The sequence below is a fragment of the Mastigoproctus giganteus genome, chromosome 5 (genome assembly GCF_048544385.1).
Source record: "Mastigoproctus giganteus isolate SK-2022 chromosome 5, ASM4854438v1, whole genome shotgun sequence".
NCBI lineage: Eukaryota > Metazoa > Arthropoda > Arachnida > Uropygi > Thelyphonidae > Mastigoproctus > Mastigoproctus giganteus.
In genome coordinates, this window is record NC_143579.1 from 123,691,513 (window position 1) to 123,705,116 (window position 13,604).

The window sequence follows — 13,604 nt, forward strand, 5'->3', positions numbered from 1 at the left end:
AGAAGAAATTTCTAAATTAAATAAATAGAACGAAAAATAATATTAACAATTTTTTTATTTATACTTATATTATATTTGTGTTATGCAAACAATTCTTACAACCAAAATAAAATATTCGGACAATGATGTTAAAATAAAAACGACGCTAGTTTTTTTTTAAGATTTCGCGGCACACTTGGAAAATTTTGCGGCACACTAGTGTAACGCGGCACATCCTTTGAGAAACTGATGCTTAATAGCCCTTTTTTAATATTTTACAATATAGCAAGGCTAACTCTTGTTCTATTGGAGCTAGTGTATTTGCAGTCAAGAACAGCTTCATGAAGATGAAAAACACCACTTTTAACTATGTCGGAGTTTACAAGGTTTTTTTTTTCCCCTTCATCTAAGCGTAAAATCTGAAGCAAACGTATCAAATCACAATATTTAATTAATCATTTATTAATGAAACTAAGATGCGTGAAGTCCAATAGCTTTAGTTTGTGTCTTCCTTCATAACGAGTTGCCCTTCTTGGAATTAAACTAATTTCCCAAGAATAATAGCCTAACATAAATATTTTTTTCCCGAGGGAGGGCGTTTTACCCTTAGAGACGGATGTGTTCAGTTGTGTCGGAATGATAGCAGAGGTAGCGTTGGCGAGGGAGAATTAAAGGATACGGGTCTTTCTGTGTGCGGAGTCCTTTTAATTTGTGGTATTGTAATATTGTGCATTTTCTTTAAGGATTTATGCAGAAACATGTTTTTAGGAATTTATGTGTGGTATGCGGAAAGCCCGTCGAAAGGAAACTGCGTTGCAGTAATCTGAAGCCAGTTTCCAGTAGCGAAACTGGAACCGGGATAAGTGTCACTGATATCATTGAGGTAGGAATTTTTCACTTGCTCTTGTCTGCTAGCTACTCATTCATCTCGGAAAGTAGGTCCTTGAGTAATTTAATGCGAGTTAGAGACTTTCAGTTTACGTTGTTTGTTAATGTTTTGTTTAATCCATAAGTTTTCTGTGGGAAGCTTTTTAGTTTTCCGTTATATTTAATTAAAAAAAAAAAAAAAAAAAAACACCCATCGGTTTATAGAAACCCTAGTGATTTGTGAGTAAAATTGATATACGGCGGTGGAGTATTAACTAATAAATATAAGATATTGAGCGAACGCGTGTATTGAGTTTTCGAAGAGCATGCTGAAGTGCATTAGGAAAACTCGCTGTAGACCTTCAGTATTTTTTTTTTTTTTTTGTCTGATGCTGTATAAGCTTACTTCCTTGCATCATATGCCTCTACTAATGCTAATATGTAAGTGACTTTCATCTTGCCTTCTTTACATACAGCAGTATACTCTGAAATGTGCTGTGTTTTAAATATATTAGGATATAAAATGGGTTCATGGCTATCTCAAATGTCATTTCATCCAGATATTTCTAAATTTTGTTTCAAATGTTAAACCTTTATTTTAACTGAAAATATAATGTAAAGTGTGATTTTAAGAATTGATTCGAAGTTATAATCCGAATGATTTTATGAAAATTAAACTATTCTTTAACACATATAGCATATAAAATTCGCAGGCAGTTTCCAACACCGATTGCTTGTTTTTGTCGGTTACTGTTACACAAGCAGATTTCATTTATCATAAAATTTGTATCCATATCAATAAGAAAAACAGCAAGAATTTCTGGATGCTAAGAAAAATAGCAAGAACTTTAGTTAAATCAACTCTAGAAGCAAGGGGATGAATCAGATTGGTCCACTTGATATTGATGGTTTGAGTGTTGATGATCCTGCTCAGATGGCTGACAATCTGAATGAGTATTTTGCATCCTCATTCATACATGAGGAGTTATTAAGAGAAGAGAATGCCAGAAGGTTATCAAATTGTAGCAGGGTGCTTAATGATTTTGTAATAACTGAGAGCAAAGTGGAGAGAAATTGTTGAAGTTAAACATAAGAAAGGCACCTGGGGTGGATGGGATCTATCCAGTTATATTAGAGGCAGCAAAGGAAGTAAGCAAACACTTAGCCATAATTATGAGAGCACCCTTGGACCCAGGGGAAGTCCTCACAGACTAGAGATATGCAAATGTATCGCAGTTCACAAAGGGGGATCTAAGGGTGACATGAGTAATTACAAATCAGTTAGTTTAACTTCTGTTCCTAGAATATTAATGGGGTCACTGGTTAAAGATGCATTGCAGAATCATCTAGACAAGACTGCAGTACTAATTCAGACACAGCATGGGTTTGTTAAGGGAAAGTCGTGTCTGACAGATTTGATTGGATACTTTGATGTGGTTGCAAAGGAACTGGATGCAAAAAATATTTTTGATATCATATACTTGGATTTCAGGAAAGCTTTTGACACTGTTGTGCATGGATCATACTGTGCAAATTGGAGCAGTGTTGTGTTAAGGGCAAGTCGCTACAATGAATAAAAGGGTGGTTGAGTGGGAGAAGACAGACAGTGGTAATCAATGGGTGCTGCTCTTCGTGGACTAATGTTATTAGTGGAGTCCCCCAGGGTTTGGTTTTGGGCCCACTGTTTTGTATATTTATCAGTGATATTGATGAAGGTATATCAGGCTTAATATCAAAGTTTGCAGATGATAGTGAGGTTGGCAGGGTTGTTAATGACAGTTATGGCAGTGTGCTACTGCAATAGGAACTAGAAAATTTGGGCAGATGGGCTGAGAAGTGGCAACTGAAGTTTAACATTGACAAATGTAAAATACTGCATATACTTTGCATTATGGGTATCCAGTTTTCTCTCTGACTACTTGCTGCAGGTCACAGTAGATGCTCTCTGTTTTCCAACTTCTCCATGAATGCTGGTGTTCCTCAAGGTTCACTTATTTAAAAAAACATCCATAGTTTTCCTGATGACTGCATTCCTCCTTCCAATATCATAAACAGCTTCAACTTGTTTGAATATCCATCACCAATTCCTTAAATGCTGATCTCCAGGTAATTACTCCAATGGGGTAAAGATAACTTAATTTCAATCCTTCTAAAACTAAGTTCTGTCTTACATCTTGCAAAAAGATATCGATTGTTCCTATGCTTTTTTTTTGATGACACTGATTTCTAAACAAGATCATATATCTTTATTAGGTAACCTCTTGTAATCTCTCCTGGTGAGGATGTCACAAATATTGATTTCTCTGTGTCTAAAAAACTGGGGTTTCTCTTTCACTGTCGGTGCTGCATTTCTTCTAAACAAATACTTTCTCGGTACAAATCTTAAATCTGCTTTGCCATGGAATATTGTTCCCACATCTGTTGTGGTGGCCCCAACCCCACCAGGCATCTAGACTCTGTTCAAAAGAGACAGATGAATTAATAACCTGTCTCTCCACTCTCTGTGTCAAAGATGTGCTGTTTGTTCTACGTGCCTTTTGTATAGATACTACCACGGGCATTCTTCTTCTTCTTCTGAATTGGCTTATGCTATTCTCATTCTTTCTTCAAAATCAGTCTGAACATATGCCACAACCAGTTGATATTCATTTACTGTCCAACTTCAATCTCATAGAACTGACTTTTCTTCTTCCATCTTTTCACTGTTCAACTCATACATGATACTGAGCAATGTAGATTCTATTAAGTTTTGGAATGGGGGTTTCATAAAAAAAAAAAGAAAAAAAGAAATGGATGCAAAAGAACTTGTTAAGCTCATCAGCCATCTTGAAGGTGTGTGTGGGGGGTTATCTTATCATATCAATACCACGTGCTTCCCTGTAATGGGTTAATATGGTTTGTTCCTCTTTTTAATGTTTACATATGCAAATAACTCTGCCAAGCCTCTTTCAGTCTTAATTTAGCTAGTCTCACTTCAATGAGTAACCCGATTACAAGCTGGTATATTTATTCCATATTGACTGGTCTCTTGATATCCTTCTTTTCTGATAACAGTTTCATCAAATCTTTGGTTATCAATTTTTAGTTCATAGTCTACATCTCTTTTTAAAGTTATAAACTGGAGTGAAATGTCTAGAATGATTTTTTTGTACTGTATGTTTTTCTTTGTGTCCTTTAGGACTTCCAGTTGCCACCACCAAATTGCACTGGATGTGTGAGGTACTTTAAGAAAACTAAAACCCTTCCCTTTAATCTTAATTGTAATTTCCTTGGATTTTTTTTTTACTGAAACATTATAGTTATTACCAGTTAATGGCTCCTAACTTTAAAAATTGAAGTCAGGAATATCAATCTTCTGGGTGCCATTCTTAACAGTTTGAACTGGCATACAATCTACATCTCTGTTTCCCAACCTGTGGTCTGCATACCATCAGTGGTCCATGTAATTTATGAAATTGGTCTGCAGTACTTTGCAATAAAACAGAGGTTTTTACAGTAGGCAACAGTCGTATTAACAATGATGGGAAATATAAACATACCTGTAGCAATGTAATGCATAAACTACGTATGTTAATTATATCCTATGTATGTTAATTATATCCTATGTATGTTAATTATATCTAAATATCACTGTATTTAAAAGTAGTTATTATTATATGTATTCATAGTTTAAAATTTTTGTAGTCTTTGGCTTCGACCTTAAATATTATTATTATTATTAGCCATAAGGTGCAAGGAAGCCTGAGGCTTATGCTGCACCAGCCAAAAAAAAAAAAAAAAAAAAATCCTGTGTTACCCTGAGAGAGAGTCAAAAGAAGGGAATCACCAAGAAAGAAGAATGATGTTATCCAACTCAGGACCCTAGGTTTGTGAAGCCCATACTCACCAGATATGAGCCCCTGGGATATAAAATTGATTCATGGCTCTCTCAAATACAGAAGTGGTCCCTATATGAAGTTTGGTAAATGCTGATATGCTAACCTATGTGACATATAGGTTAGTGTTCTATCATGTGCATTCCAATCTCTTCCTTTATAGGAAAAAGTCCATGATATTAAGACAGTAATTTGCTTGCTCACTCCAGTATCATGTATAATGGATGATGTCATCATAGGCAGTACAGTAATTAGGTCTTGCGCATAAATCTGTTTTGCTATTACACTATTTTTATTGCACCAGACTGATTCACTGCCTTTCTCTCCTCCTTTCTTCCAATCTTTCTTCCAATCTCTTCCTTTATAGGAAAAAGTCCATGATATTAAGACAGTAATTTGCTTGCTCACTCCAGTATCATGTATAATGGATGATGTCATCATAGGCAGTACAGTAATTAGGTCTTGCGCATAAATCTGTTTTGCTATTACACTATTTTTATTGCACCAGACTGATTCACTGCCTTTTTTGATGTTTCCCATCTTCTGGAATAGTATATCTGCATATCTCTCAGATTTTGACCCGTAGATTTTTTTTTTGGAGGTCAGAGATATTTAAATAGTATGGCAATACAATAATAGTAAAAATTACTAATTAGTTTTTTGTTATATGAATTATGAGCTTTGCAGTAACAATATTTACACTAAAGGGATCTGTGGTATGATATATTAAGTATTAGTATTAGCAATGGTTTGAGCTTCTTAGCAACAAGTTTGAGTTTCTGCAGACTGTTCAGGACCAAGATATCGATGAGGAATATTACAACTTTCTGAAAGTGATAAAGCCCAAGAAACCTATAGGTAAAAAGAAATCCAAAGAAGAAAAAATCAGCCAAAAACACTTGTCATGATGAACTGAAGACGACAAATGAAGAGCAAGAAAAACACCGACATGGAGAAAATTGAATATACTGAGTTATACAAAGCCATTAGAAAGACACTCAGAGAGGACATAAGAAAATTTAACACAAGAAAAGTAGAACAAGCATTAAAGGAAAACAAAGGCTTTAAATCAGCAGTCATGAGCAGTAATACAGAAGGACAGATGATACTGAAACTGAAGAATAGCAATGGTGTACTTATGAATAGCAGAGAAGGCATAATTCAAATAGCAGAAGACTACTATAAAGAGTTATACAAGGAGTGAGGGAATGATGCCAGCAGTGGGGAAGATGGAATGCAAATTAGTAACACATAACAACATACATGATATCCTTCCTGATGAGGTAGAACATGCGTTGAAGAAAATGAAGAATCAGAAAGTTCCGGGGGAAGATGAAATTACTGTAGAGTTGTTAAAATTGGGAGGAAGAGACATGACACAAAAACTGGCAAGTCTCTTCACAAAATGCATTAGAAAAGGTGTGGCGCCTAAGAAGTGGAATAATGCAATCATAGTTTTGTTGCATAAGAAAGGAGATAAATTGGAAATTATAGACCAGTTAGCTTGTTATTCCACATCTACAAGTTGTTCACAAGGGTCATTACTAACAGATTAGAAAGAATACTTGATGAGAATCAACCGAAAGAGCAAGATACTTTAGGACAGGATTCCCAACTATGGGTGACCTTCACATAATGTCACAGCTAATGGAGAAAGCAAATGAATATAAAACACAATTATGCCTGGCATTTGTGGATTATGAAAAGGCATTTGACTCCATACAGCATAAGGCTGTATGGAGTCAAATGCCTTCATGCTGTATGGAGGCAATGTTTCAGCCACTGGAAAGACAAGGCATAGATACCCCATCAGTTATGATTTTGAAGAAAATATATGAGAATGCTACCTCCTTTATTAGACTAGACAAAGACAGTAATAAATTTAAAATTGAGAAAGGAGTTCGACAAGGAGACAGTATCTCCAAAGTTGTGTACTGCTGCCCTTGAGGAAGCTTTCAGAAGATTAGACTGGTCGCAGAAAGGAGTCAATGTGAATGGCGAGTACCTAAATCATTTACGATTTGCAGATGACATTGTGGTCATAAGCCACGATTCCAAAGAATTAGAGGAAAATCTTAATCAGTTATGCAGAGTTAGTAAGGATTTTGGACTAAAGATAAATATGGGTAAAACAAAAGTAATGATGAACAAGTATGCCACAGAAAGGGATATAATGATTGAAGGAGCAGTAATTGAAAAGGTGGAGTCATATACTTATCTGGGACAAGTCATTAGCTGTAATAATGATAAATGGATGGAAGTCAAGAGAAGAATAAATTTTGGATGGATAGCATTCAGGAAATATAGTCACATACTGAGGAGCAATATCCCAATTTGTCTGTAACGTAAAATAATGAACCAATGTATACTCCCCACCGTGACTTATGGAAGTGAAACTTGGGCACTCACCAAAAGAATGGAAGAGAAACTGAGAACTATACAGCGAAGAATGGAACAAATTATATTGGGAATCAGACTGTTAGATAAGAAGAGAAACACATAGATTAGGCAGCAAACTCAAGTAAAGGACATTGTTATCAAAACTAAAGAACTAAAATGGTCTTGGGCAGGACACATAGCTCGAAGACAAGATGACAGGTGGACTAAGAAAATAACAGAATGGTACCCAAGAGGAGCTAAGAGAAAACCTGGAAGACAACAAAGGAGATGGACAGATGAAATTCATGAGTTTGTGGGTAGTAAATAGATGGCCATTGCACAAAACAGAAGGAACTGGAAAGTTGCTGGAGAGGCCTTCATCCTGCAGTGGATTGAAAATGGCTGATGATGATTATCAATGGTAATGAGCAAGAATGCCTGAAGGACAGACATATTAGTCCTAACATTGGTAAACAGCAAGGATACCTGACAGGCAGACAGTTAAATCTGTGGGAGTACATGTTGGTAATTTCACCTTAAAGATTGTTTAAAAAAAAAAAAAAAAAAAAAAAATGTACACACACACACACACACAGTAGGACCTCTCTTTAACGAACTTCCATATAGTGAATTTTTCTGTGTAGTGAACATTTTTTTTGATTTCATTGAAAATACTTTCCATATAATGAAGAAAATTTCCACATAATGAACTGATTTCGAGACCTGAGTACTCATTGTGCGCGCCTCTTGCCTTTAGGCAATAAAGCTGATGCTGTAGAAAGCATGAATTAAGAGCTAAAGAGATTAATTCTTAATCATTTTATCAAAAATTAATCCCTTTAGCTTTTAAGAGTTAAAGGGATTAATTCCACAAATTAAGAGCTAAAACATTCTAAAATTTAGTGGTGCCTGTAAAACCCTGCAGGAGAAAGCTGGCCAACCACGGTGCAGGATAGAAAAAGATGGAAGGTTTTTGGGAGAGGCCGTTGCCCAGCAGTGGGTCAGCAATGGCCAAAAAGAAGTAAAACCTATACAACCTATACATTACTGTACCGAGGTGTCACGCTGGTCAGCTGCTATCTATGTGTCCACAGCCATTGGCAAAGATTAATCATATTTCTGACACGGACATTGGCTCTGGTCAACCTGTTTTCTACTGTAAGCATCTTAGTAGAGAATTAGGAGAGAGTGATTTTCCTTTATCCCTGAATTTCATCTGTTGTTTCGAAGAAATGAGTCATCCACAAGGTACAAACATTACAATATACCCTAAGCCAAATGAAGAGTCTTCAAGATATTTTGCAATGAAAAACAGCATGCATGTCTGCAAAGAAGTCGTTGGTCTTATGCATGAACTGAACATTGATCACAATACCTCTGAATGGCATTTGTTCATTGACGTGTCAAAACTAAGTTTGAAAGCAGTGTTGCTTCATAGGCCTCCATAGCCAAACGGTAAAGAGCAGGAATGCAGTAGCACACGCCCCTTGAGTTGACCGGGGTTCAAGCCCATGACTGCTAAATACAGTCGATCTGCTAACTCGCACTGGACCACCGTGGCAGATTATGGTCCATTTCCCTCAACATGAATTATTGAGGAGGCTTCCATCCTGCAGTGGGTTGATAATGGCTGCAGTTTAGCTTTTTACCTTTTTATTGCTTCATAATAACTTATGATAGTATGTCCCAGATTCTTGCTGCTATATGTTACAATGACTGGTTGGAATATTTGTGGTGATTTCATAGTGATTTAGACTGCTTGTTGGGTTGCAAGGTGATTTCACTAAATACTGTTGTTTCCTGTGTTTGTGGGATAGTCATGCAACATCCAAACACTACGTGGTACAACACTGGGACAAGAGAGATGAATATATTTCCAGCAAAAGAAATGTAAAGTATGTTCCATTGGTTGATCCACAAAAGGTTTTTCTTTCCCCTTTACACATCAAGCTTGGACTGATTAAGAATTTCACAAAGGCATTGGATAAAGAAAGCAGAGGATTCGCATATTTACTGAAAATGTTTCCAAATTTATCTTATGCAAAGCTGAAGGAAGGAATTTTTATAGTCCTCAAATAAGAAAGCTCCTAAAAGATGAAGAATTTCAAAGAAACCTGAATGATGTTGAATTTGCTGCATGGAGATCTTTTAAGGCTGTGGTACATGGATTTCTCAGAAAGAGAAAAGAAGAGAACTATGAGCAGCTGGTGACAAACTTGTTGAAATGTTACAAGAACATGGGGTGCTGAATGTCATTGAAAATGCATTTCCTTCATTCCCATCTGGATTTCTTTCCTGAAACTTAGCAGATGTCAGGGATGAACGAGGAGAGTGCCTCCACCAGAACATATCTGCAATGGAAAAACGATACCAAGGTCACTGGGACTCTGCCATGATGGGAGATTGCTGTTGGTTCCTTAAACAGGAAAGCAACCTGGAGTATAAAAGGAAATCATTGAGTGGGAAACATATCTAAGTAATATATACTGTGCGTAATAATTACAACCATGTATGCTGATATTGTATAAAAAGAAGGAATTTAAAAAATGCATATATCTTTTGATGTAGACGTGACAGAAGTAAATGATTGATATTTTCGTAAGCTGTAATGCTGCCATATGACTATCTCAGCTATGTGTGCAGTGATATTAAAGGGAGTGTCTGCACAGATAGTCCATGAAATTGCCCAAAATCATCAATTTCGAGTTGACTCATTTTTTCTAACAGTTCAAAAACCCATCTGTGTAAGTAAATCATGCCTACATGCACAACAAAAAAAAAAAAAAATGGCACACGTGCTGACCATGTGTGGTAGATGGTTTTATGTGAAACATCTTTGGCTTCAAAGAGGTTAGCGAAATCCAAGCAACTTGTGTAATTACCCATTTCATTGTAGCCCTTTGAATAGCTGCAATCAGTTGGCAGCTGCAGAAAGTATGATTGCAAAAATACAAGTACAGGGTTGTTAAAATTAAAGTATCCCTATGTAGCGATTGTTGTTGGTTTTTTTTTAGGAGCATTAGCAACTAAGGCCATATTGCTCCGGGATATGCGGTGGTCATTCCTTGACCTTTCCGCATCCTCCGTATTTGGTGGTGACGGGCTCGAACCCCCGGTCTAATCAAGAAGCGTGTGCTGCGCACTGCTGCTCCTTCCCACCTGGCTACGGAGGCGCTTGCCTATGTAGAGAACTCTGGAGCGAGTTCTAAGGCTTGCACTGAAGAAAAATTTGGACAGCAGGTACAATAAAGAATGCACTTGCCATTTATTGAAAAAAAAATTAGATACAAAATTTGTCAATGTATGGCGCGTAACTGTCTTAGTTACGATTATACAAATAACTTATGTTATTTGCATAATCATAAGTTATCGCCACAGTGCCACTACTCAGCTCTACTGTACTGTATAAAAGCAAAGCAGGATCATCTGGACAAGAATTCAGTTATAGCTCAGACACAGCATGGTTTTGTTATGGGCAGGTCTTGTCTGACCAATTTGATTGGATACTATGATGTAGTCACAAAAGAACTGGATGCAGGGAATAACTTTGATATTATATATTTGGATCTTAGAAAGGCTTTTGATACTGTTGCGCATGGAAGACTGTTGCACAAATTGGAGAAGTGTGGCATTGGAGGCAAATTGCTGCTATGGATAAAGGGATGGTTGAGTGGCAGAAGACAGAGAGTGGTAATCAATGGACACTGCTCAACGTGGACTAATGTTATTAGTGGAGTTCCTCAGGGTTCAGTGTTGGGTCCATTGTTGTTTTCTGTATTTATAAATGATATTGATGATGGTGTACAGGCTTAATGTCCAAGTTTGCAGACGATACCAAGGTTGGCAGGGTTGTTAAGGACACTACTGATACTATGCTGCTGCAACAGGATCTGGAAAGGTTGAGCAGATGGGCTGAGAGGTGGCAAATGAAGTTTAACATAGACAAATGTAAAGTACTACATATGGGAAACAGTAACCCCAGATCAACGTATCAACTCTGTGGTACTACGCTGACAGTGGTAGAGAATGAAAAGGACCTGGGGGTAATTGTGCAGGCAGATATGAAGTTCTCTGAGCAGTACAGACGAGCTGCAAGAGTAGCTCATGGTGTCTTGTCAATGATATACAGGAATTTTTCTAGCAGGGACAGGGATGTGATTATTCCCTTGTATAAGGCATTGGTCAGGCCACACCTTGAGTACTGTATACAGGTCTGGAGGCCTCATTTCAAGAAGGATGTAGAGCTGCTGGAACGAGTACAGAGAAGGGCAACAAGATTAGTGAATGGAACAAAGGGATGCTCTTACGAAGAAAGGCTTAAGTTTTGCAAATTACAGAGCCTGGAGACTAGGCATCGGCGAGGTGATCTGATAGAGGTGTATAAGGCTTTGAATGGCTTGAGCATGCTCAATGCCGATGGGATTCTTCCTCTTGCTCAGAATAATCACCTGAGAGGGCATAAATTCAAATTGAGGAAGGACGGATGTCGGATAGATGTGCTTAAATTTGCCTTTAGCCAGCGGGCAGTTGGTTTGTGGAATAGACTCCCATCGCTTGTTGTTGAAGTTGATAGCCTAAACAAATTTAAGGCTCAGCTGGACAGGTATTTCAAACGAACGGAGGGGTGAAATGAGAGTAGTGGGTTTTTTTTTTTTTTTTTGGCTGATGCTGAATAAGCTTGCTTTCTTGCATCATATGCCTCTACTAATGCTAATGCTAAAGCAGTCTCTTCAAAATCATACAGTACATGTTTGCCTACACTACAGCAGCAATGCCAACAACATTGCAGGAAAAGCGCTATTAGTGAAGCTGTACTATCAGAACAGCAACAATGCAGCTGTGGCTATCAGAGAATTCTGATGTCAGAAGTGCATAAAGCGTGGACCTATGTCTGTGCTGTCCACAAAAATGATTGCAAAATTTGAAGCAACAGGATATCTTGGTGTTCAACCAGGTAGAAGTCGAAAATGAGTGGACTCCTCTCGTGTTGAAGATGTGGCTATGGCTGTCGTGAATTTATCAAGTCAATCTCCATGTTGTAGTGCAAGTGTGCCAGCTGTTTCTCGTGAAGTGGACATGCTGTATTTCACAGTAAGGCTAGTAATGCGTCAGGTATTTCGGTACTATCCTTACAAGATGCACATGCTACAGCAGATAAAGCATGGTGATGCAGATATTCGTTTCACATACGAACTTCAGTTTCTGGCGCGAATGACAGTGGATATCACCTGGCCATGGAACATCCTTTGGATTGATGAAGCAGACTTCTGCTTAAATGGACAAGTGAATACACAGAACTGTCGCATTTGGGCAACAGAAACCCTTGAGTTTTCCAAGAGGTCCCGTTGCATTCTCCAAAGTGACAGTGTAGTGTGGATTTATGGCCGCATTCATGATTGGGCCATATTTTTTTTAAAAGGTAACACCGACTGGACCCCGCACCTGTTCCATCACTGAACTTTATATTATGAAATGGCAAATTTCGCAATACCAGAGTGGCAACAACGTGGGTGCCTTCAGGATACCATATTCATGCAAGATGGTATCCTGAAGGCCACCCCACATTCACTGTTGTGTCTAAAGATTGCTAATGCAACACTTTACAGACGAACGGATCATCAGCTGTTGTTTCCAGACATCTTGGTAACCCCGATCACCGGACCTCACCCCATGCGACTTCTGGTTGTGGGGTTTTTTGAAGAACCAGGTGTATCGGGAAGGATGTCAAACTCTAGCAGATCTGAAAGAGAGCATTAGAGATCATTATTATTATTATTATTATTAGCCATATGGTGCAAGTAAGCCTAAGGCTTATGCTGCACCAGCTGAAAAAAAAAAAAAAAAAAAAATTCCCGCATTACTCTGAGAGAGAGAGAGAGAAAAAAGTAGAAGGGAATCACCAAGAAAGCAAGAAAGAGAAGAATGATGATATCCATCTCAGGACCCAACGTTTGCCAAGCACATACTCACCAGATGTGAGCCCCTGGGGTGAAATGTGCTGGCTATTCCAGTTGACTTATGTTCTGCTGTAGAAAATGCTTTTCTTCGAAATGGAAACTGTTGTTGACCAAAATGGAGGACGCACTGAACAATTGCAGCACTGTTCAAGTGATCTGTATTGCCACAGTGCCATATAGTGACAAATTTTATAACAATTTTTTTTTTCCAATAAATGGCGAGTGCATTCTTTATTGTACATGTTGTCCAAATTTCTCTTCAGTACACACCTTAGAACTTGCTCCAGAGCCCTCTACATAGGGTTACTTTAATTTTAACAGCCCTGAATTTGATTGCAAGTACTTGTATTTTTGTAATGTTTGATTACTAATACTTGTATTGCTGCAGTGTTTGATTACAAATACTTGTATTGTTGCAATGTTTAATTAGAGATACTTGGATTGTTGCACTGATACAAGTATGATAAAGGTTACGATAATTTGCCTCAGGTAGAAGCTGCAGATGACATCATTACTTTGTCACATTTTTCGTGACCAATCAGATTTA

At 37.6% G+C, this 13,604-nt stretch overlaps 1 pseudogene across 2 annotated transcripts in view; it reads left to right on the plus strand.

The window, feature by feature from the left end:
* Positions 1-605: 605 nt before the first annotated feature.
* LOC150085680 (hexosaminidase D pseudogene) overlaps positions 606-13,604 on the plus strand; it is a 42,088-nt pseudogene continuing 29,089 nt past the window's right edge. Inside the window, exon 1 of one of the 2 annotated variants that reach the window (XR_016546974.1) lies at positions 606-862. The product of XR_016546974.1 is annotated as a hexosaminidase D pseudogene, transcript variant X1 (transcript). The other variant, XR_016546975.1, reaches the window with a different exon arrangement.